The sequence below is a fragment of the Lepisosteus oculatus genome, chromosome 20 (assembly GCF_040954835.1).
Source record: "Lepisosteus oculatus isolate fLepOcu1 chromosome 20, fLepOcu1.hap2, whole genome shotgun sequence".
Classification (NCBI taxonomy): Eukaryota; Metazoa; Chordata; class Actinopteri; order Semionotiformes; family Lepisosteidae; genus Lepisosteus; species Lepisosteus oculatus.
Window position 1 is genome coordinate 15,404,670 of NC_090715.1, and position 26,372 is coordinate 15,431,041.

Below are 26,372 nucleotides of genomic sequence, written 5' to 3' on the forward strand. Positions count from 1 at the left end.
AGGCAAAGGGGGGCTAACCTCTCTCTCCCTCTTCCAGTGGCAGTACGTAATAGCACTATGAGACTTGACAAAGGGATGTCTCCGAGGCATTACAGATGTTTCAGAGTGACCTTAATGTAGATTTATCAATTGGTCTCAGCTTCTGATTGGATTTCACACAAACCAGAGGGGACAGGTGGAAACTACATGAAAGTGCATTTAAAACTTGAGAACAGGAGGTGCTTGTTTATCCAAAGAGTTCAGGGAGTCTGGAACCAGCCAGTCGGCTACGTTGTTGAAGCCAGTACCTCGGTATTTTTCAAGAAATGGCTTGGTTAGTTCTTTCAATCAGTTAACTATGTGCTACCTATCAGGCTGGATGAGATGAATGGACTCTGTAACCTTTCTTCTGTTTTAAGAGTTACTGAAAATAAAAACTTGATTCAGACCATAAAAAAGAGAAGATACCAGATCCTAAATTCAGGGAAATAAACACTTCAGTGTTTAATTCTACTCTGATTTAATGGGACAGTGAACTGATCGACCAGCATTTTAGGAGTCTGGCTTCCTCCTATTAGCATTGTGGTCAGTAGGCCTTTTAATCCTTCCCAATACAAAATACCATCTCACACAGGCACTTGAAGTTCATTTACGGAGATAAGGTGAAAGGCTGCATGCACTAGGCATAGTAATAGCTGTATCTGAGATTTATAATAATATCGTTACTTTTTAGAGTTTAATGAGCTCACCCCAGTGAGTCTGCACTCCTTAATAGAATTTTTTTTTGTTTTTTTTTTGTTTCCAACATTACCCCAAACTATCTCATTAATCTGCGTTTAATTACAACCTCTGGCCCTTCTCTGGATTCAAAATGCTACAATGCACAGAGATAATATCAATATGCTTTGCAGGCTGACGGTTTTCTCATTGCCTTAACGAGTGAATGATCCGAACGCATTCCTGGTAATTAATCATGTACACATGCTGACTGTCACCTGAGAGGTCAGCACGCAGAGCTTCTTGACGTGTTTCCTCTTTAACCGTTTCCTATTAATATGCTAATTTATACTGCTGACCTGTCCTGTCAGGTATAAACGTGTCTTATAATGAGCATTTTGTGCTTCCATTGGCTCTCTCCCACAGGGCCTGAAAGCCTTCTACCTGGGGTGCTATAATGTGGACTTCACAGATGCCGACACTTTCTAAAATATGAATAATGTGGATGAGCAAAGCATGTTGTAGAGAATGTCAGCACAGAGTTTTGTTCAATTCCGACAGGGGAACTCATGCAATTAGGTATTTATGAGAGCACAGGCTCAGGCCATTAAAGTGTTCCGTTATATTCTTTTCAGCTACAGTGCTGTTGCTTTTTTTTGTCCATTGCTCTCTAAAAAAATGTCTTCCTGTCTGCCTAGCCCAGGCCATTCTGGACTCTTGTATTCACTTGTCTCCCTGTCTGATGGTTTGAGGTAGCTGTCAGAATGTCTTCCCAGCTCTTCGTTTGATGAGCCTGATGAATTTGATGCAGCAGCAGACTGTCTAATATAATAATACGTACTCTGGTCTTTCTTCATAATGATAATAATATAGCACATTTCTGGACACTCCACTCAAAGCACTTTACAGGACCTCATTTTTAAGTGTAATCCGAGGGACAGCACCTTTTTTTTTAACAGTATATTGGCCCCATCATCAGGACCAACACAGGCTGCAGGGTGAATGCTCCCTACTGGTCTCACTAACACCTCTTCCAGCAGCAACCTTAGGTTTTCCTAAGAGTACCCATCCAGGCAATGGCCAGGCCCATACCTGCTTTGTTTCAGTGGGGTGCCTGTAGTGAGGTGCTGGGTTATATTGCTGCTGGCTGGATTTTGTCATGTTCTATGCACAGTTAAAGCAACTTTACATCCTCAGATCTCACTGGTTCACACAACAATAAGCTTATGAGAAATTCAAGTCCTCTGATCAAGTCTACCTTTTATTTAGACTTCTCTATCTTCTGTCAGAAATAGAAATTGCAGAGTATGTGTCGGTATAACACTGCCTAAAATCCCACAGTGTCTAGAAATGGCCTTTTAAGGATTTGCAATGTTCTGAAACTCTGGAGCCTAGTTTCATGATTTCTATCTGCAATTGTTCAATTGTTTCATGCTTCTGCTATTTCATGTTCAATTGTTTCATGCTTCAGATAGGAAAATCGACTAGAGCCACAACAACTTACAGTACATTTTGTCAATCATATATTGAGGTTATTGTATGAAGAAATTAAACATGACCTTAGAACAATTCATTATGCATGTCCCCAGCAGAAATCATATTGCAGAACCAGAAACAATGTCTTGTTTCTCTCCTGATAAAATGAGGTTTTTCTCCTGATAAAAAGCTTTCCTTCCTGGAAAAAAATAAATCTACAGTATCCATCCATCTATTATTATACTTATTCCCGGTGATGGTTATGGCAACCTACAGTAGAACAACCTAGAAGTCTGGAAGTGTAGTGCAAAAACCCTGGACTGATGGTAGTCTGCGGCGGGACACACGTACACAAGCACAAATTGTATCGGATTAACCGGAGCGGAGCAGTAGCTCTGTGGCTAAGGATCTGTGCCTGTGGCTGGCCAGTTCAGATCCCACAGCCGGCAGAGGAATCCTACTCCGTTTGGCCCCTGAGCAAGGCCCTTCACCCCAGCTGCTCCAGGGGCGCTGTACAATGGCTGACCCTGCTCCCTGACCCCAGGCTCTCTCCCTGTCTGTGTGTCTCATGGAGAGCAAGCTGGGGTCTGCGAAAAGACAAATTCCTAATACAAGAAATTGTACTGTATATGGCCAATAAAGTGATCTTATGTTAACCTAAGCAATATGTCTTTGGAGGGTGAAAGCAACTCTGGACACACAAACCCTTGTCTGTAAGGCGTGGCGGTACATTTAAGCTCCACAAAGAAGGTGAACCAGTCTGGAAAATTACCCTGAACCCAAGAGCTGTGAGGCAGCAGTGATAACCACTCCACCATCGTGCCACCCCTTTAACCACTATTTAAATAAAATTAAAAAAAAAACAACTTTCTTTCCCTGCTTTCTAATGCAAACAAATGCAACTTACGTAATCTGCTTCAGCGTCTAACCCTGCAGTCATAATTAATTGACAGCAACTGCAGAGAGAGTGAAATCCCAGAGGAGGCTGCCCTTTGTGCGGCTCATATCTTTACTTTATCCATAATTAAGAGCGCTGAAACCTGGCATAAGACTTTCCATCACTTTAAAGGATTGTACAGCTCAGACTACAGTTAACATTACTGATGTTCAGTCCTGCAGAGGGAAGAAAGGATGGATGCTTCTTTCTTTACCTTTTACATTTTATTTGATGAAGCACTGCTGCAGGCACCTACCTGTTACAGCATAGCCATTCATTTACATATTGTTCCTGTATTTCAGCCACTGACCCTCGAACAGAAAGGGTACTCGCGTGGAGAGGATATTTGTGGGTGGTCAGAACCATGCTGTCTTTGTGGATGATTTTCAACAAGGCAGCATAAAAACTAGAATCCCTGCAATTTTAGGACTAGAGTGGAATGCTTTAGGATATGTCCTTTAAAGCAGAAAAAGTATGTTTTCTGTCTGGTGTCGTGTTTTTATCCTTTTACAGTTTCTCTTTCAGTTGCATGGTTATGATACCAGCACAAGGCTTTCTGCATTAAGGACCTTTGCATAAAATGTGGCTTCATGTGTCCCTGAAAAGATGTAAGTCATCACAAAAATGGTGTTTTACCCTCAGAATCTGGAAGTATAGTACACCTTGACAGAGAGGTACTTAGCATCTGTCAGTGTTCCTATAAAGACTAAGGAAAGGTCTACTAGAGAGGTAAGAGAGGGAGTTTGTTTTAGCCTCCTGGTATCCTGCATATAACGTTTCAATGTCTTTGTTCTACCATGGTTAAAGCAATCACAGCTTCCCAGTGGGTATCATTCTCAAAGTAGATAAATCAATTCACGATCTTGTTGCCTCCTGTCCATCTGAAAGTGAATTAGTATAATTACCATCAACAACAAATATTTTCCAGCTGTTACACAACTACTGTATATGCATTTCATGATGTTTGACTTGGTTAGTCTTCTGCACGTGTGGTTTGTTATTTCTTTTCTCCTTTCTCCTGTTTCTCTTCTGGTTTTGTTTGCATCCAAGGAGTAAGGTAGCGGTTTGATTCAGCTTTTTTGCACAAATCGGTTCCTGGAAAACCAACTATGAACTTGGTTAAGGTCAAGTGGTCAGAATTATGTGCCTGGTATGCGGTGAACTTCATGCAAAAGGTGTGCTGGACAGCGGCCTTGTTCACACTGCGACAACTGGGCAGTGGCCTAGAAACATGCTTCTAATCTGCCAAGATGTTGCATGATGATCCAGCTACTTTGAGCCGCATTAAAAATCCCGCCGCTCGTTTAGAAATGCCCTCGTTCACAGCTGTACTCGCCTTGTTAATCAACTAGAACATTAGTTGCACCAATACGTTCCATCGATTAGTCTAAAGAATAAACAAATTCATGATTTATAACTGGTTTAAATCCTTGTTTTGCTGTATTGTCTTTAATTGCTCTGTAGAGTGTTTTCATTGATGGCCCACTTCCTTGCAGTACCAGTACACTGCCCTCACGTACTAAAGACTTGCTGTGATATATATTTGGAGAACAAGGCTGAAGTGTGGTTGGCAGCGATCCTTGAGGGTAGCATAGTGTGGCTACTGTGAAATATGGTTTCAGCTTTAGAACAGCACCACAGTTTATATAACACCTTCTATAAATTACACCAAACAAAGTTAAGAACTTTTCTAAGCGAGGCACACAATTAAAAGAGCTTTAATGCCATACCCTTTGATATGATTGCTAATATTCATGCTCATACGTATAAGGGAATTGCAGTGTCCCATGAAAACTGTTTATAACTCCTAGTCCTCTTTTGTTTGTTGAATTGCACCTACATTTATCATTTGCGTTAATTTAAGAAATCTTTATCCTCAGAGTACAGGGAATCTGAACTCCCAGATGGAATCACATCCAAGACAGAGTTGGCAGGCCATTCCTTCATTTCAGTTCAGTTCCTATCCAAAGCTGTGCTAAACTCACCACCACAACAGTTGCCTGGCAGTGGAATTCAGCAAGACTTCTTCACATTTCGTTTGCCCAGTGACTCTTGTTGCTATGGTTGCTATATATATGCATGTGATGCCAATCAAATGAATCCAAATGCATAGAGCTGAACAGTCTTTTAATAAGCAGGATAGCCCTGTTTACTTTTGAAAAAACACTATTAAAACCGTTCTGGAGAGGAGTTCCCTCTGTCCAATGGGATAGGTTCTAATGAAGTTGTACCATGTGCAAATGTCCAATAAACTGATGACAAGAATTATTTTCTAAAAAATGATTTGGCTTGGCTCATATGCAGCTCAAAAAGTATTATTTATTGTTATTCTTGTAATTTTTATTAAGACTCCACTGCCATTGCTACTACTAAATTACCACCTCATTGAACCAGCAGCTGTTGTATGTAAGGCGAGACAGAATTATAAAGATGTCACTGAACGTCACTACAATGCTTCCTTTCTAATTCTAATGGAGTCACAGTACGAACACTAGTCATCTTGAATGTCAGAGAAAGCACATTCTCTAAATTAGAATCTGAGAAGATAAATGTGGCTTGTCCAATTGATAAAGCAGACTTAATGCATAAAATATTCTCTTCATGACTGTCTTAAAAAAGCATTAAGCAACACCGAAAACTCTAGACCAGAATTACATTTAATGGGTTTAAAGGAATAAAAAAATTAACAGCTCTGCACTTACTGTACATATTGCTGTTTTCTGTGACACAACATTAAACTGACACTGGCAAAATATAAATATACACACAAGAGAGGAAAAGTAATGTGAAGAGGAAATGTTACAAATGCCATTATATATTGATACAAAAAGTCTTTTCATGTCATCTTTGATGCACACAAAGCAGATGTCCTCAATTTATTTGTGCAAGCAGAGCTCAGCTTTTGTCTTGGTTTAAAAATAGACTTTCATTAATACTATCCATGACAATATTAATCATGTCAGGCTTCCAGTTGAGCAGAAGTGTAAGGATTTCAGCTTCCTTCACTTCCAGAGAGAGAGAGCTACAGGACACTGCAGGTATTCATTTCTGTTGAGGTTTGATGCTAAACAACTGACTTACAGTATCTGTAATAACTCAGGGCTAATTTGTAATGGGCACTTTCCACATCAAAGGGATCACTAAATGTGACATAACGGGCAGAGGTGCTGGCTCTGAGTCAGAAGACACTCCATCAGGTCCAGGTCAATCTGTTGTGTGTTCACATCTCAAATACAGTACAGCTTTTATCATCAATCTTAAAGGGCATAGGGCAACCCCTGGTTGAGTTGCAGCTTATACTAGTCCAAGCTGAACTAGTGTATAACTTTGATTTTTAGACAATATCGTGAACTCTGATGAATCATAAGGTAAGTCCTTCTGATTGTCTGCTGTAGAGTTAGTTACACATTGATTGGATACAAGTTGTACACTGTGAAACAATATAATAAAAACCTCCCCATGCCCAATGACCAGATTTCATACCCTAGGAGTACTCTGATTTGTCCTCTTATGGGCCCCAGTGATGTCCATGCCTCAGGTGTGTACAAATGTTGATCATAGGAAGGTGTTCCTCAAAGTAGAAGTGATTTCCTTTGCAGAATTGCTGGCAGATAGATGGAAGGGTATGAAAACAGCGTTGACTATTAGTCGACAGGCAGTTCCAAACATGTAAAACCATGGGACAGCGGACTGACTTCTCTCACTTTGTATAGTCGAGCTGAACAAGCAGAGCATAAAAATTTAAAATTACTCAGCATAGAGCTGAAACTCCTCTGGTCCCACCCCGGAGAGCACAGTGAAGCTAAGAACTACCCATGGAGAAGCACTAATGCCTGTGAAATTTTAAAATTTTAAGTTTGCAGGCCAGACAGGAGAAAACTCTCTGATAAGGAAGTACAATGGCAACAACAATGATCAATGTTATACAAGGTTAGGTAGGCCACAGTACATCAGAAAAATCTAAAAACATCTCGTTTTGTTCCCCTGTGAGCAGGAAAAGTTACCTTGTTTATCATCCTCTGAATATCAGCCACCTTATCGCCTGCATGTACTTCAGTAAAAATGGGAAAGCACCAGGGTGATTTATCTTTGGTCACTGAAAGTGTAACATATTGGGGTTGCATATGTTTTCTTCATGCATAATTCAGTACTTTGTTAATCAGTCCTTAGCTAAGCACTTGTGAATTCAAGTGCCTATGCTTGAATTTTAAAATTCTTAAAATATTAAGCTCCTGGGGACCTGCCTCATTGAACAGCCCAGTTACCTTTGCTTCCCTGTAGGTTCTGCCCAGTATCGCCCCTCTGTTCTCATACAGACTCTGGAATCCACTGTGCCGTGAAACCTCAGTGAGAGCCTTGACTTTAATGGTTATTTGAATCTATGCTGTGCTTATTGAATTTTAATGATATTTAGTCGCTATAGTACATTTTAATTTCTCTGTTTAATATGATTATTATATCCTTCACTTAATAATGTTTTTGCATATAAGCAGAAGTGTGTTCGTAATATGCATAGAATGACTGTAAATTTATTCTTATAGTAAAGTTTAAAAAATATGCTTGATTCAATCATGTATATACAGTACAAACCTAGTATACAGTATATTGTAAACTGCAACTATATGTTTTAATTGCACTGATGTTCTCTTAAAGCTCCCCTTAATTATCTCTGGAACTTCAATTTTAGATCTCAGGAGATATTTTTTGGATGTGCAGTATACAGTATGATTTAACTGCATGTGCTGTATAGTATATAACAGAATTTAAAATACATGAATATGCAGTATGCATTTGATAACCACTCCCAATACAAACAAATATGCATTTCTAGTTTTACCAAGGATTATTACTGGTCTATGACAGAACTTTGGCCAGTTGCTGGCCAAACCGTTGGGAACTTCCAATGAAAAGCGTAAAGTACGTTTAGCACCTAGAGGGTGAAAAAAGAAAAATGATGGTTGTGGCTTGATTGCAACCACTGCTCATTCTGCCAGTGCTCAGTTTCATTGAGACTGGGGGTTTGTTCTGGCCAGAAAAGGAGATAGATTTCTGCCTCACGCTCGTTATGAAAATCAGACTCTAGCCATCTGAGTGGAGCTGACTAACTGTTTTACCTAACCTTAACAAAATCCCAGATACAGGAGATGCAATATTTGGATTGTCATGTACCGTATTTACAGTGTGATCCTTATTCCGTTTACAATCACTAGGCCTTTTGACATTAGTGGTGATGAAATCATTCAATACCCTGCGCTAATTAGACCACAAACCTACACCAGGCCAGGAAAATTGCTTTTATTAAATATGGCTATCAGACAGCAGCCCAATGGTATTTTATGTTGCAGCCTGCTGTTAAAAAGATGTTAACGTGACTAAAGATTGGCTGGTGCAAAGCCCCATGGGAAACATGAGGACCAGCTGTGAGACTGCAGAACAGAGGCAGTGCATGGAAAGACCCGCTTATTGAACCCGAGGGCTGAGTGCTGATATGCGTAAGGAGCTGGCCTGCTGTGGATCTGTTCAGTCTCTTACTGTTCCTTACTGAACACTGAGATAAAACACTGGATTGTTGTGCCCCAGTTCCTTAAATGGCCTCGAAAATTGTGAGTTCTATCAAGGGTCAGTAAAAATCGAAGCACAGATGCTCTGAAAGGATGATCATAGAAAGGAAATGTACTTATTTCCTTAATCTTTTTTTTGTGTGCGTGATTGACACTGTTGAATTCATACGCTTATGTAAAAGAGGATTAAGAGGGCAAGATGCTGAGCTTATTTTCCAATCCCGTTTTTGTTGGCTCGGCAGAAGCGATAAGACTCACAAAAGCACATGGAGGCATTCCTGCTTATAAAGGAGGACCTGACCTTTTCCTGCGGCCTCTCTTTAAACAGAGGGCTGGTTAGCTCCTTGGCGACTGTACATTTGCTGTCTTTGTGTGTTAGCGTGTAACACGCTCAGTCTGCTCATCCTACTGAAAGATAAATGTGTGATGGACTTATTTGAGATTACAGTAGGCAGGCCACTGTGGTTCCACCTGGCTGAGAGTGTCATATTTCTTTGTAAGTTGGACATTGAGTAATTCAGACAGTGGACTAGTAGGAGAAACATATCTAAACTGGCCAGCTTATCTAGGAAGCTGGTTTAAATCATTTTGTCATGTTTACATCCCGTTCTTTATCGTATAATTCGTCATTTAAAAGAGTAATTTAATACAGGCCCTGTACTCACAATGGAGGGTGTCATTTCTTCCCTGTCAGGCATAAATTGCTGTGTGAATTCAAAATGTCTGTACTGCCTAATGTTGGATAATTTCATTTGCCAAGTGTTGTTTTACGCCTCTTAAAATAATCACTTGTTTCTGAAAAATGCTTTGACTGGAAGCAGGCTGTGAAAAGCAGGAAAGCGCTTCGATTCACAGAGCAACCCTTGTGCCTTTAGGAAAAAAAGATGGCACAGTGAAGTGACAATCACCTGTGGTACAATTGTCACTGACGGATACAGCAATTATTGCTTCTTTCCAATTACACCACAGGAGAGTAGGCTACAGCTGCTACACCATCTTTAAATTAGAATCTTACCATCACCCTACTTCAAAGTTTAATTCTTCTAGGGCTTCAGCCTCCGTAAATTGTTGCCTGAAAAGCTGCGTGATAAATTTCTGCTCTTCTTTCCCTTAAATTTTAGTCAGACCGGATCACACAGCCTTTCTATTGACTTTTCTCATTCAGGTACTGTATATGCCAGTCTGTACATGTCAGAAAATCTCCAAAACAAGAGGTTAGTGATGCCTGGACCGATCTTGTCTTCTGTTTTCAATTTTATTTGCAGTTGTTATCTGATTTTAAACGAAACAACAGATTTTGCTTGTGATCATTTTTTTTCTATTTTTATTTTTTCCACTGAGGCTCTATTATCACTCATAAAGTGCCAAAGCATAAGACCCTGTGCTGTCTTTCTCAATGCTGAAGATGGTGTCTAATTAAGTCAAAAAGCAAAAGCTGCTGATGACCTCATCTGTGCTGTCTGTTTTTGTTCTGACTGGTTGTGTATCAGACAGCTCTATATAGAAATTAATTGGTTTTGTGTTTTCAAAAGAGTAACCTTAATAAAATAATTATGTTTATCATAATTGCAATAATAATTGCCCTTATTGTTTTGAAACAGGATGTGGAATTCTGGTGCCATGATATGGATTTCAACTGCCTTACTCGCTCATTTTGTTTGCTTGAAAAGGCTTATTTACACAGAGCAATTTTAAATTTGCTTTCAGATGTAATTGCTTATGAGCTTTGTAGTTTACTGGCATGTGGCTTAAACTTTCAATTTAAGCCTGTTCCATCAGCTCAGTAACCTCAAGCAGGCCATCATTTAAACAGGTTTCTAGCGCTGCCTTACTTTACAGACACTGTCCATTGTGGATGACTGTAATAGATCTGCAAGTTTTTAATTTTCATTTTATTCTATTAAGCAAAAAGCTGCTTTGCAGAAATACTGAATTGTTTTGGTAACATTTAATTAATAAGATAGCGAGGACCATGACCCTCTCTGTAAGTAAAGCACTGGTAGTGAATGTGAATAAATGGAGACACAGCAGAAATGGTCAAAGATTAAAGGTGCTTTTTGTCCAGGAAAAAAAGAGCATGGTTTAAAACTGAGCTTTTATGAGTGCTCTTTGGTATGTTTGTCACTGTTAGAAGCAGCTGTCAGAGTTCTTTCCTCAATTAACCTACAACAAATTGGAGGGAGTAGATTTTGGCTAATCAAAAGTGTGAATCAAGAAGATACTGACACCCAATTAAGACACTGATATTTCGGGTTTGTGTGGTGGGTCTAAATCTTCAAGTTAGAGGCCAGTAAGGGTAAAGGCCAAGAAGACAAGAAGATAAATTTGTTTTTACCAATAATTTATGTCTTAAGACTGAAGGTACGGTAGGAGCTGAAAAGCTACAGTGGGCAGTTTTTCCAGCAGGTGGTGGCTGGGCAGTTGGAGGGGGGTATGGATGTTGACATGCCCAGTTCCTGGACAGAACTCATCTGTCAATCAGAAATAGAAAGCACAGGCTCCCAAAACAGCTCAACAGCAAGTGCCTTGGGCACTCATCTGGAAAAGAGATGGCTCGGTCTGTTCATTTTATGTTCTTTTATGTTCATCATATGTTCTCATACATGAAAGTGCATTCAAAACGTAGGCCAGAAGGCACTTCTGTGCCCAAGGGGTTGTGGGATGTGGAGAAAGCTTCTTAGCTCTACTGGCTGAAGCTGATACCTTGACATCCTTCTAGGAACAGCTGGATGAGATCAATTAATTACCAATTACCAAACAGGCCAGACGGGACCTCCTCTTATTTTTTTTTACACTTTTCTTATGCCCTAATGTTTATTTGTTCTTTCGTCAGATCTTTCTTCTTTCAGGATGCTTTGGGCCGAGACCTCACCCTCTTTCACTACCTAAATGATCTCATTAAAAAAAGACTGCGGCCATAACCCAGTCACAACCCAAGAATCCTGGGAGACAGTTCTCTCCGAGCTCCAGGTTTCTTCAAGAAAACCATGATGCACAACAGTATGAAATTGATTCAATTGGCACATACTGTAGCTATTCAGGAATGATTTTTGAAGAGAGGATACCAAAAGGTGAATGAAGCTAATTTTTTCAACAGCTACACTCCCATTGAGACCATTTTATGCGTATGTTCCTGTTCTTGACGAATGCTTGTAGGTATTCTCAAGATTTGTACTGGGTTTCCACTATCACACAGAGAATTTGAAATTTTTGTGTTTTAATACTTAAAACTTAATACTTAATACTTAATACTTGTAATGTCAAATACACCTGTTTTAGTCTCTCCCTCCAAAGCCTTACAGGTAGTACTGGGTTAAAGCATATCTGTACAATTAATTCGGTAGCATTTCACTTTGCACAAAACGTTTTAATCCGTGATGCGTAATTTGACATTCCATCCCTATTTCCAATACAGGTACTGTATATTGTATATTTGTATTACTTGAGTCCATATGGGAAGTGTTGGATAATATAATCAATGGGCTCAATCACATTGAATCCTGGGCTTTTCTAAAAGGCATGTATCTAACTTGTACTGTGAAAGCAGTTTAGCAATTGATGGGTCCTTGGGCCTGGACTTTGGGGAAACTTGTGAAGAGTTGTCAGGACTTCCAGTGGGTTGCAGCAGCCATGATGAGATGCTATATTGAGAATATTGCAAGATGGTCTGTCAGTAGTGGTCATTGTGAGATGTCAGGCCTTGATATACAGTACATGCAGTGTGGACTTTGCACTTTGCATTATCTTTTCGTGACATAGACACATCACATGCCTACAAAACTGCAACAGTGTTGTACTGTATTTAGCACCCCAACCCTGCAAGAAACAGCAAAATATAGTGTAGAGCCTGTTTAGTTTTTTCCCAGCTACAAAATCTTAAACTGGTTAAAAATGGAAAATGTAGCCTAACTGCTTTGGATCATTGTCTTGAATTTACTGTATGTCCTTAATATTTTGTCATATGATCTGAATCGCACTGACACTGACTAGGCAGTGATGAAAGAGAGCTTCTATGAAGTGCAACAGGATCACAGCCATGGTTGGACAGTCCGCCTCGTGAGAGAAGCCTGTTTTCATAATTGCAGGCAGAAGATGGCAAGCCACAGAACTGTGGAATACGTGTTGATAACCAGTGAGTTCCCAATTTGATCAAATTAAATGTTGTAGAAGTAATTTTCAACAAAAATGAACACATTTTATAACAATTTAGATGAGAATCCTGCACTTCACAGAAAATAGACATTTCTGGCATAAATCTAATCAATCCTTTCTCCTTCCAATTCATTGTCCAGATTTTTTACATCTTTTGTGAATAGTGGTCTCTTAGGTGCAGGCCTAGATCATGCATTTATTAAATTAATTTGCATTGATTTCATAATTTATTTTAAAGTGGGTGTACATCTGATTTCTATTGTCGGATGATGGTCACATTGTGACCTGGCATTCTAAACCATGCAGTGTCTCAGAAACTTAAACGAAGATTAGCTGTGGCTCATAAGCCTGTGATAAAATGCTTTGTCAGATCAATGCGTGACTCTGCTGCCATAAGGAATGCTATTGATGGAATTAACATCTGAGTGTCAGCTATATGATTATGAGGATGCCTCAACAGCGGCACTTTGCATTATACAAAAAGCTGTAAATTACATGGATTGCAGGTTGGCTTACCTAAACAGGCAACTTAAGTGTCAAGTGACCGCTGAAACTGATTGCAGAAAATGTCTGTTTCTCGGTGTTCATTGCAATCTAGCATGATTGTTTTCAGGATGGCTGACGAGGCCAATCTGGGCTAGACAGACTCTGTAACAGTTTATACGAGAGCTCCTGAGCTAAATGGGAAATCCAGAGTCGTTGATCTGCTCACGATGAGCTGGTTCTGCTGATCCCGCTTTTCAGGCAATCTGCTGTATGTTTGGAGTGATGAGCGGACCCTTCTTTCATCTGAGGTGGTCCTAGGCAGTAGTCTGGAGTCTTGAGTGGTAGTGACAGTGGTGCACTTCTTCATCTTGGCCTTGAGGACACGTCTGAGGCACTCTCTCTGTCGTCCTCTTCAATGTTGGCCAAAAATGAATTGGACACTTCAGCTCAAGTTTTTTTTTTCCTAAAAACGAGCTAATTGGACTCTTTAACATGAGTATAACTCCACTATAGCAGATATGCAAGATGTATATTAATAGTCTTAAAATAATCCCTCTTAATAAACAGTTGAATTATACCTGAATTCTTCTGACCCCTAGAAATGATACCATTTGGCGAGACTGAAGCCTCTGCTGCTCTGCAGTAAATACAGTGTTTACTTGTACATCTATAGATGAGACACCTACAGTACCAATTAGGCTACTTGCAGTGCCGACTCTGGCAATCTCATGAATCTCATTCATGCTCACATTTTGGCAGTTACACTTGGCTGTTTGCGAGCCCTCGCGCTCGTCAGAAGTGGCGCTTGCCTGTCTTTTCAAGCCTGTTATATGTGGATTATATACATTTGCACAAACAGTATCTACTGTCCTGAGCCCCAGGTTACAGCCTTTGAACGTGACAGGTAATTACTGAAATGGGTAAGAAAACGATAGCAAGATGAGCATTTGATGTTATGGAATGCATTTCTGTGGTATTACCTTCTGTATATTTTGCAATAAAATTAACAAAAATGTTGTTAATATTTTTTCTTTCATTTTTATTGTCTTTAGCCAGAAAAAATTAAGAATGGTGATAATGAGAACAGTCAGCAAACACAATTCTTTGTCAGCTGTGTTTGTGACACAAGCAGTCTCTTTGATTGATACAACAAAGTTAATATTTATATGCATATTTTGCCTATGTGTCTGATTTTCTTTACAGAGAATGACTTTGATACATGACCATTAATTTCAGTGACTGGTTGTTTTTTACAGAGAATTTTACATATTCCCAAAATCCCCTCCATGCAACAGCAGTGTACACACAACATCACTTCTACACAAACTGACACAGAAGCCTCTGTTAGTGATATTTACTAATAGTGAAATTATCATCTGCTGCTGTATGTCAATGTACAGAATGTTGTTCATTAATGTAATATGAAATTTGCTCATATTATAAAATGCTCCTTCAGACTTTTAATGCACGTTTTGTTTTTATTATAATGCCAAGATAGTACTTATCAGCATCGAAGGAACTTGCATTTAGATTTTTTCTGTTAAGAACTATCTCTAAAATAGGCTTATCTGCGTATTTTATGGTGCTCAAGAATGATCTCTTACCAAATTTACCAGCCTATTGACTTTTTAGGGTAAAGATCATCGTTACTGCTGATGACAGGTTGGGGAGTCATTCCCTGTTTGTTAATGGGTTTGTACTTATTTGGAACTAATTAAAAAACTTTTTTATGGGGTCCAAATATTCTCCATTGTGTAGGAATGAGCACTGTGCTCTGACTTGGGGGGGACTAAACTGGAATGCACTCATTTTGTTGTTTCAGTAATAAAAGACTGCATTTGTGTGAGAATGATCTCCATGCTGTTAATGAACCCATTGAATTGCATTTGCATTAAAGTCGTCACAACCCATATACTTTGACTGGTACATTTCAAACTTCTTATTTTCTTAACCTAATGAAGCTTACATAATAAAACAAATCTGAACAAATCCTTTGTTAAAAAGTTTACTTGAAGACTTTATAAGCATTATACTCAAGGATCTCAGAATGATAACAGTTGTGAAGGAATTGTGGAGAGGTATTGCATTGTTTTCTCACTTGTAATGATCTTACAGTATTTGTATTTTAAGAAGGGAAATGTAATCTGCGTTTGAACAGTTTTGTGTTCATTATCAGTTTTTGCAAGTTTTTGTTACCTGAAGAAAATAATTCCTGCAGCTTTGCACCTCTGAACTCTGGTGACCTTTTTTCAAAGTCCAGGTACAGTATGACTGTCCTGAATATTGGGAGTCTGAGAGTAACTTCCCTATAAACTGAAAACATCACTGCTGAAGTCATACAGGCTGCTGGTGTGGTGGCTCTATTCATAACTGTAGCAAATCTAAGATATGAAATACACCATTCTGTTATTCATTCTTTCATTAGTGCTGCAGAATAGTGCATTAGAATCTAACGACTTTAATTTTAAATGCTACATTACCTCCTGGCATTAGAGATCTTTCCAGTTTCTGGACAGTGTGGCTTATGTGAGGCTGTTCATTTTAAAATGTATTTCTCTGAGAGTATTATAGTTGCTTATTTTAATAACACTAACTGAATAAACGTTCCCTATTTGCACTTTATTTCAATTGCTTTTAAAACCAAAGAGTATAAGCATCCACCGAATAAGGGTTAATATAAGGATTATCCTGCTTCTATAGTACTTTATAGTGTATGGCCCTGAAAATCATCTCTTTCTTTTTTTCTTTTATTCAGAATAATTTTAAGTGTTACTAACCAAATTTTAAAAATACCTGCATAGCTTTAAGCAGCAATATGCTTTAAAAATAAGCTTAGGCTGACTGAAGAGCAAATCTGAGTTATCCCCAAATTGAGGCTTTCAACTGAGTTGTTGTAAAATATTGATATAAAGCTTTGAGTACACAGTATTTACAGTCCCTGGCTCCTAGGTGGTAAATCACATTTCTTTTGTGTTCTGAAAAGTGGTGGGAAGGAAAATGCAGTGTTACAACGAAGCCTTAAGGAGAAAAACTGACAATATGACCTGCAAAAAGAAAAACCAGAGCTGCATACTGCATACCCACAAAATGGTGAGCTCTACACTGCAACAAGTAGAGTTCCACTATAAAACAGCCGACAAGGGTGTAGGTGGGGCGGTAGGAGGGGTTTGAGAAAAACGCGCAAAGGGAAGTTCAGAAGGTGAGATGTGCACTACACTGCATATACATTGGAGAATGGAAGGATGTGAGATTAGGATCTAATCTTCCTCTCATGCTTCAGTTATAAGCTGCATGAAGGGAAGACATTTTTGGTTTAAAGTCCAAAAACAAAAGTTTCCAGATGCAGCGAATGCAGTGCACTCCTAAACTTCAAACCACTTTGTCTCATTGGGGATTTTCCAGGACATGTCTGCCACTGACGCACTGTTGCTCTGTAGTCGCTATACAATTTCTGTTGCTGAACTGAGGCTGAAATGCTGTAAATTGCTTTAGCCATTCATAGCCAAGGCCAAGAATAAGAGCTAGTGCCATTTAATGATATTGAATTCTCCATCAATTGCAATCCATTTGATATTTTATAATTGTTTTTCTGAAATGAAAATCGAAGTTAATGATCAGCTTCTGCAAAAAACAGAAAAATAGATATGATGGCAGGTTGATGGGTGATTATGAGGAACAGAAGTATTCTTTTTCCATTAGTTATAATATAGCAGATCTTTAAAATAGTGCACCGGATCTTGAGTTTTTGAGTGTCTCAATGTTTGCTTTTCAGGCACACAGGATAAAAAAACTGAAAAGTTCACTGGAAGTGGTGCTAAATAGAGCAGATAAAATGACTTAAAATATTACAGCTCGATTAAATATTTATATAGAACAGCTGTCACATTCCCATCAAACTGCATTAAAAAAGAGCAAAATTACAAAAAAAGAGTGAATTCGATTGCTGAGAGAATACGCATCAAGAAATAATGATCACACATTGGCGAGGTCCAAGAATTGACATGATCAGTTTCTAGGGAAAAAATAATTAATCGAGTCGGCCAGAAGAGAATGGCCTTGCACCGCTCACAGTGTCACGTGATACACTCAATTACAGACAGCCTGGGCTGGAGAACAAGTCTGATATGTGTGCAAAATAATTGATGTAGAACATGTGCTTTTTAATTGCGTGGTTTCACTTCAGTGAGTTTGGGGGACGCAAAAACCCACTGTTTCCTATTATTTTGCATCAGATGACATTGGGGGGTGGGGTGGCTGGTGGAGAGGAGGTGTGTGAGAAAAAAGTGGATACAAAAAGTGTGTGTGTGGCCGATTTGGACAGCCAGCGGAAATGAGCCTGGCTGGGCAGCGACACTCATTTAGATTCCTATTTTGTTACTGTCACTTTGGCTACATGCACAACAGCAGCTAACATTATTCCAGGCCCCACGGAGGGCCGCCTGCCTGGTTCCTCTGACAGCTTATCTCGGCAAGAGATTTATATGTTCGAAAGAAGGATGCATTCCTTTAATCACTAATACCACTCTGGCGAAATATGCTTTTTGTAATTTATTGCATTTTTTCCCGAATGTAAACGAATGCAGCAGCAACTCTGGAATTGGTTTGGGCTTATGTTATCGTCTGTTAAAAAAGGACACATTTATACAGGCCCCAAAGCTTTTTGCTTTTATTGATTTTCTTACTGTGTTGCTTCATGCAATAAGTGTTTAAGCTGTCAGAGAGGATGTCCGAAAACAACAACCTTATCAGTTTTATACAAGGACATACAAATTCCAAATTCTTTAGTAGTAACATTTTCTACATGAACATGAGTTGTGAAATAATGAATAAACTGAAGGCTGATCGAACAGAGCTTTTCAAATATTTTTTGTGTATAAAAATAACAGTAAATGCACAATACTGAATTTTAAAAATACAATTCTCTATACCAGTGTGGGCTGAATTTTTGTCAGTTATCCTCTAAAGATGGGACTTCAGAATCAAATCTATGAAGAAGATTTTCATTAATTACATTCATTGGTACTGTAAGTGCATTATCATCATCTGTGACCACATTACCGTAATGTCGTCCCCTTCTTAAAGCCTGTTTAGCTGCCTTTTCCTTTCAGTTTTCATACAGTGAAGGGAGGGTACAGAGGTAAACCATGGATCATAAAGCAGCTGTGGTCAGAACTGCTGACTTCTATGCTTAGCAGTGTCATCCAGGGGAATTTAAGAAGTCCACTCCCCTTCAGGAAATTATTGTATTTGCCTGGGGAAATTCACAAGACGTAATATGGATTTCTCCGGGCTTTTGCTTTAAAAAGCTGACAGTTCTTGTGCTGCTTTGGTAAGGGAGCAAGAGCCAGCCGTGATGCTGTCGATTCTGTCCTACTGCAAGAGGCTTGCTAATGCACTGCCGAGGGTGTTCGGAGATGGCAAGTGTGCTGTGTGCGAGCAATACTGTGCTCTTTGCTGAAATTACACCTCCCAGCACGATTCTTCTTCACATCGGGAGGAGAACTCAAATACAGTATACTGCCTGCCGTGCTTTCTTCTCGACCGCGGCTGTGAGGCTGTGAAAGCTCTCCACAGCAGGGCCGTACCTGAACACCCAAGCAGACATCAGCACGCCTGGCCCTCTCCTGTCCTACAGAACCGGACTCCATTCCACGAGAGGCCCATCGGGAAAGAAAAATCCTTATTCTGTGCAAAAGCACATTTTAATGGCTTTTATCATTTATGGCGAAATTTCTGGATCGATCTTTTTTTTTTAAACCCTTTTGAGGAAAAAAAAAACCCACAACACCGGCCTTCTCAGAAAGAACTGTAAGCTTTCTGCCTCCTGGAATTTAGTCTTCTGTGACAAATACATTTACTGTGCTGCTGCTGCTTAGTCCCTTAGTGACATTTTTTTTGAGAGCCATAATATTAGATTCCTTTCGGAGAACGAACCCAGTGCTGTTCCTTCAGAAAACCCTCTGAAAAGTTATTGAAACAATTGAAGGTGTAATAATGCAATTTATTGTTTATGGTGCACCTTTACAGATGCTCTATTTCAAGGTTGTGTACGAATTTTATAAGGTTGACAAAATGAAGGTGTTTTATGAGCAAACATTAACATTATGAGCAAAGAGGTTATATGAATCTTTTGATTCATGGTTGCAAATAACCCTATATGAGTGGTTTCACGCCATATAAATGGCTGTGTACAGTGTATCTAATAATCAGAGCAGTGCTTTCAGTAGTCTCTCGATAGATAACCTTATGGAGGCATTGGTAATGTATTATTCAGTTTTAACAGCAAAAAGCACAGTTTTCATTAAAACAGTAGTTACTTTTCTGCTTGGAGTTTCTCCAAAGATTTATGACTGTTATTGGACCATCTGTGTTATTTAAAAAAGAAACTTTGAAAAAACACAGTCCCTTCCTTCATGCTGTTATTTATATACGGTATTACAGTATGTTTTCTTGAGTTTAACATTTCTTGAAACATGCTGTGAAATGAAACTCTGTTGTTTTAAAGACATATCAAGGCTTTCTGAGATTCCAGGGAATAACTGTGGGAACTTAGATCAAAGCTCCAGTACTGTATGTCTGTCACTGCTCGGCCCCTCCATCATAACATGATATTTAAGATAAAGATCAGTTCATCCAGTAACACCGGGATTCCTGGTGGAGTCAGCGAGTTTCATTTATATTTTGACAGCTTGTTATCACTTTGAATGGCAGAAGGGCTTCTTCGTTTCTTCAAAACCTGGAAGCTGCATGACTTCTAATCCCTCATGGCCTGCACAGTCAAATAAAACAACTGCCCAGATGAGACCAGTTAAATATGTGTCCTCTTTAAAACAACCCTTATAGAAAGTCACTGTGCTGGTATTAGTTCTTAGTCTGAATATGTAATTATTCATGAGAAGAATTTGAGTACTGCTTACTTCCCATCACTGTGGAATTGATCAGATTAAAGGACCATGCAAGCTGTTTTTAACAAGCCTATAGGTGAATGTTTGGATACAGTAATTACTTTAAGTGCATTGTCATCTCTGTTTTGGGTTAACTGCTCCCTTTTAACATGATAAAACACAACTATAGAAAACATAATTTCTAAAATAGTAGACTATCATGGTTAGAGTAAATCCATTAATGGCATTTCCAGCCTATTAATTAACAAAGTAATTGAAGAGAATGGGATTTTACATATCCTTCCTCTTTGAAACTGCTTCATCCAATTCAGTGTTCAGGGAAAGTGATGGAAGTTTATCTTACTGTTTGTTCCTCAGGCCAACCAAACATTCTGTACCTGAGAATTCATGTGACCAGAGGTTCTTAATATTTTGTGTGCATATTATCCACCAAGCCTGTGGTGGGCAGGTGGTAAGTGTTCTATTTTATTTAAGCTATCAGATATTGTATTACACATTATGGGATTAAAATGAAAATCAGAGCAATTTTTCAGCACAAGTGGCAGATATAAGATAGAAAATGTTGAGCACAAATGGTTATAAACCATACTTTGTGTTCAAAGTGGCACTTACGCTGGATACTAAACCTATTACTAGGCTCACTCAATTCCTAAGCTCACTGGAATCCATTTAGAATTGCTCACGATCCAATTAGAGCACAGACTGGAATTTCATCTGTAACTGCAAGCATGATACATTTGCAATACTTTTTTTACAGCCAATTTTGGTATTAAAACAATGCAGACATGATCAACTAAGGGAGAACAGGGAGAGTCATCTTAATTATTTAGAACAAAGGGGTCACTTGTCATTGTTTTACTCGTGATAAGTATCTAACACTAAGGTGAGTTTATAATTGCAAAATCGGAAACAGATCAAACAGACCAGCTGTCCAAAATAAAAGAGCATTGAAATGAAAAGGTGCATCAGTGTCTCACAGGAATCCACACCAACACAACAGCAGATTTAATGCTGTTCATGGAGTTTTTTGGAATGATATTGGCGTATACCAAATTTTACTTACAGTATTGTGCTGAAAGAATGAAATGTACTGAAATAAGTGCAAGAGAGATAAGATATGTAGTTTTTAATAGTTGCATTATACTGATTTGTCTGTTATCAGTCTGCAGACAGAAACACCTTCAGAAAATCAGTGTTGAACAATTCCTGACATGCAATAAACATGCACTTCAACACACCAGTGCAACGATTGGTTATTGGTGTGAAAGTATAGAGCGATTGATTTGTGTCGCAATGCAATGACTTACAGTAGATAAGCATGTGTGCACTTCCTGTTGCTGTTAAAACAAGCTGGATCCAGCACTAAAGAGGATATGCAGATCTAAAGAAATAAATAAACAAGGGTGATGATGTACAGTTACCTTTATTACAGTTAAAGTAACTGGTTAGGGGTCTTTTATTTTCTTTTAGTAAGATTTAAGCTGCATCTGCCCTTGAAATAAAAACTTGGAAAATTAAAGTTAGCCTTTTAACATAGTCCAGACACTGATTCACCAATAACGCAACACCATCTCATTTCAAGTCCCATTACTTGACTTACATTTCATGCAAATAAAAAGCCTTTTTTTCTTTCTTCATCACTTTTACTACTGCATGATTCACTTTTAAGACTCATATTGGAAATCTAATTAACTGTAATGAAAAAGTGATTTGGTTGATTATTTTTTTACTTCAGTACTGTTAAAAAAGGTCATGACTGAGTTCTGACACTGACCTAATACTGTTTCTCATATATTGCTGCCATTCTGTCTTCTAATTACACCAACACTGGTTAATGAAGTCATCTTGGAGGTTTTAGATAAGGTTGAAGTAAGCTTTATATAATATTGGGTCCTGGGCTAATAAAGATTAGTGCACTCGGTAGTATATGAATCCCTGTTGATAATCTGCTATAAATGTTTAAGCGTTAAGTTTTAATATTGGCTTGTTAGATGAATAATTTATCAAAATCTGACTGAATTTGTTGTTCTAGATCATTAACTGTTCATCAACTACTTTTTTACTTGCGTTAATTATGTGTAATAAAATGTCTGATGATATGAGATTGCCTTGTATTGAGAATCAAGACAGCAGAACGAAAGGGCTTGAAGATAGCTGTTTTAATTGGCAGGTACCGTACTGTATAAAGTAGTGGGGAGGAGGCAGGAGCAGTCTCTGGTTCTTCCCATGGTGTAAGTTCTTTAGCATCTGAACACATAATTTCTAAAATAGAAATTGGGGACATTGTACTGGAGACCAGGCACATAAAGAAGATCTCACTTTTGTAGATTTAAATGGTTCTGCAAATTCTTTGAATCACTTTCCCAATTTCCCAGTCTGCAGAAATTTGGCTTTCAGTTCCTGGAACATTCTGTATGTGCCACGAAACCAGGAGACAGAAGTAAGCAGTGGTTATATAAGAGATTTTGCCTGGCAGGCTTTCTCCGTCTGTCTGCTTCCTGCTGGGGTGCAGTAAGAAAGCAGGCCTACTCATGCTCATTTCAGGACTCTGTTTTGAAGGGAGCACAATGGTGAGGAAAAATGTTCTGACAGGAGCAAAACAACTACAGATTGACAGAAGGGGCGAAGCACAACTTACATCACAGCAGTTGTATAATCCCTGCCTTTAGTTACCCATTCAGCCCCAAAGATAGGAGTGGTACAGTAATTATAAGACCTGTACAAACTGTTTTCCACCACAGTGAAGATTTGCCTTTCTGGGTTACTGGTGAGCCGAGCTGGGAGAGCCTGCAGATAAATCTGGGCTGTGTTACAAGACGTCAGGAATAGAACCCTTGCACAAGTGGTAACAAAATAAAAGTTCTGTATTGTGCTACTTGGAATTGTCCTTTATGAGTGTGTATTGACTGTTAATACAGCTTGCGATGTCTACATTGCTAACCAGAGTGCTGCATCTCACGGCATTTTGACAATTATTTTCATGCTACTGTTCATTAGAGGCCTCCGATAAACTGATCCACACTTGATTAATTGGTCGTCCCATGGCGTCAGCTTTTTTATTTGGAGACAGCTGAGAACAGTGCAGGACAGATTAGGAAATGACTGGGGATGGTAACAGCCAGGACCTTGTCATATTTAATAAGCTGCAGATTTCTAGGACAATATAAAGCACTTATGATCAGCAATCTGAAAGACAAAGCTTAGGGACTGGGGTCTTTTACTCTCTCCCTCATTTGCTTTAATTAAAAAGGATAATTGGATGCCATAATTTTCCAGTGTACAACAGAAATTAAAATTTTACTCTCAAGGCTGGTCAACAATTTTGTACATAAATTATTTACACGGAGTCATTTGCCAGCTTCAGGAATGGTCTTCTGGATCATGCATTGTGTTTTGTCCCTGTCTTTCCTTTTTTGAATTCCACTGATTGCCTGCTCTGGAAACTCAGATAACTAAGGCTTACCCTGCAGTATCTAAAAACTGTTGCCAAATTTTGTAAGGGGTATTTGGGTGATTTACCCTAGCTCATGAGATGTGGTAGGCAATTTCAGATGTCCAACAAAACAATGGAATGTGTTCATGTAATGTAAAGAATGGCACCTCACAGCAACTGCACAGTTTACCCCAGCTCAGAATTTCTCTTGGATACTGTATCTTGCTTTCGCTGCACAGGTGCAGAAGGCACTGTCACGCATTTCTGGGCTCATAATTCAGCCTTTCATCACCATTCAAAGCGGATTATTGTTCAAGTGTTAATGCACCTAGTAAGTAAACAGTAAGCACTGAAATGCAGGCCTTCTGTGTGTTAAACCACTCACAAGAACAATAAACAGGAATGTAGGAAATTACAAAAACGAACCACCTTCTGTGGCAAATACAAATGAGCCTGAGTCGTATTAGTTATGAAATAAGAATTCTGAAGGACTTGTCGAGTAGCAGCAATAGATATTCAGTTGTACTATCGGTGACTTGTTACAGCAGGTGCTCTCAGAGCCTCTAACCATAGGGCTTGAAGTTTCACAGCATAGCATGGATTTGAGGGAAAAAGGACTGTGATAGAAAGCTTCAAAGAGGTTTTTAAAAAGCTGCTTCTCAGCTGGATCCATATGGCACACAAATACCATCCCGTATTGATTTCTTTACTGCCTTTTTTACACAGTGCAGTGTGCTCCCTTGATATTAAGATCACTGTGACAGCTTCTGATACACCTGCTGCCTCGGGAGACACTCCTGTCTCAACTCCAATGAACGCTTTGTGCTGCCTGTTTGTCGAAAACAAAATAAAATGTTTCCACCCTTCTAAAAGTTTTCTGAAAGTAGAGATCAAAGGATTATGTTTTCCTCTGAATCTCATTTCATTTTCCTTGTTTGTTTTTTTATTATAGTGTGTGTGTTCTTGGCTGTCCTCTGTTTTGCTACAAGCGAGCAAAGCATCACTCTAATTACTGGTGGTGTTGCTTTGGTTTAAGTGTTCAATGCTTCACCCAGGAGCTCCAGAGCACAGTGCTTCTGTGACATACAATTTCCCTGCTTTAAAAACATCTTTCTTTTCCTGTGGAAAGCAGAACAAGAATAAACTGCAAAACATTTAACAGTCCTATGACATATTCTGTGAGGAAAGAGATATGGTGGAAGTCAGAAAAAGACAACAGGAAGAAAATGAGGTACAACGTGTCTCTAGGGGAAACGAAGAGGATCCGGACAAAAACACTAATAACAGGAAAATCAGGAAAGGAAAGCGTTTTGAGTCAGGGGCTGTCTGGGCTTTATCAGTAGGAGTCAAGTAGTGGAAAACAAGTGGGTTAAAAGTACAGGTGTAGTGTCAGGGCCCAGGCCTCAGATCCACCCAGATGGTCACTATTACAGCTCTAATGCATTCCTCCTGCTTCATTAGGTATCGCTTTTTCTTCCAGGGCGTAGAAGAGCATGAGCTGCACAATGGGCTGCCATCGCATGTGCACGGGGAGATGGGGACAGAGCGAACCGCGAGAGCTGCTGGCATGACTGCCCGGTACATGAATGTAATCAAGGTTTATGTGCTCGCAGAAGCCAAAGGGATAGGATTGTTTCATTCCAAAGATCAGAAGTAAATTGCACCTAATGTTGTGGAAAATTACTTTGATATTGCTTTTTCAGTGCCGCATTCCAATTAGGTCAGTGTGTGAGGTGTGGGAAGGAATAAATGGGTACTAACAAATCAACACAAACAGCTGCTGTCAGAAGTACTTTATTAAAGCAAACTAATGTAAGCATTACTTTAAGAGGTTAGCACGCTGTCTCTCACTGACAACAAGGCACCATTGCCTTTCTGTTGACAAACATTCACTCTGTTACACTTTACCAGAAGGAAACTGCAGGTATGTACATAACCATTTTTACTGAGAAGGTGCTGAAAAGGAGCTGAAGAGCATCCCATCCCTGGAGTACTGCTTTTCACCACTAGGTGAACATTTTCACAGTATTCCCAAAGCCTATACACTGTATATACAGTATACAGTATATCTTTGTTTAGTTTTATTCCTAAAGTGTTTGGTGTTTATTTACAAGCCCAATCATCACTGGATCATTTACTTTAAAACTTTAAAAACAAAATACATTTCTTCCTGACTGATACTATAGGAATGCTCATAAAAGTAATGGTTTAGTCTAGTATTAAAGTTACAGGAACATTTAAACTACAGATCTAAATGTTCCTGTAACTTTAATAGCAAATTTGCAAGGTATTTTTACAATTTCCTGTTATTTTGCCACCATGCATTGCCTTTGATTGGCTAGTTCAGCTCTGGTCGTATTTTGCCTTATTACTGTACCTATTGTTAGTTATTTGTAAATAACTGTTGTTATGTGATGTGAATTTTCAAACACATTGTACAGAACACAATCAATTGAATATACTAAATCACACCAATGTTAGATGGAGCACTCCAAACCTCACTGTGCTTTTTTAATATACAAAAGCGGACTATTATAAGGGACTAAACTGTGAAGATTCAGTATGAAAGCAGGAATCGGCTAAATCTTCCAAGAAATAATAATAAAGGTCACTGTAGGTCACTTTGATTCTCCTAAACACCCCACTGCGAACCCCCTCAAAATCATGCAAAAACAGATGAAGGTTTTTTAAAACTAAGAATGAATGTCTACGGACAGCATGTGTTG

At 39.0% G+C, this 26,372-nt stretch overlaps 1 protein-coding gene across 1 annotated transcript in view; it reads right to left on the reverse strand.

The window, feature by feature from the left end:
• The window catches only part of LOC102692109 (carbohydrate sulfotransferase 8), a 102,346-nt gene that overhangs the window by 72,129 nt on the left and 3,845 nt on the right, over nucleotides 1–26,372 (reverse strand). The window lies entirely within an intron of this gene.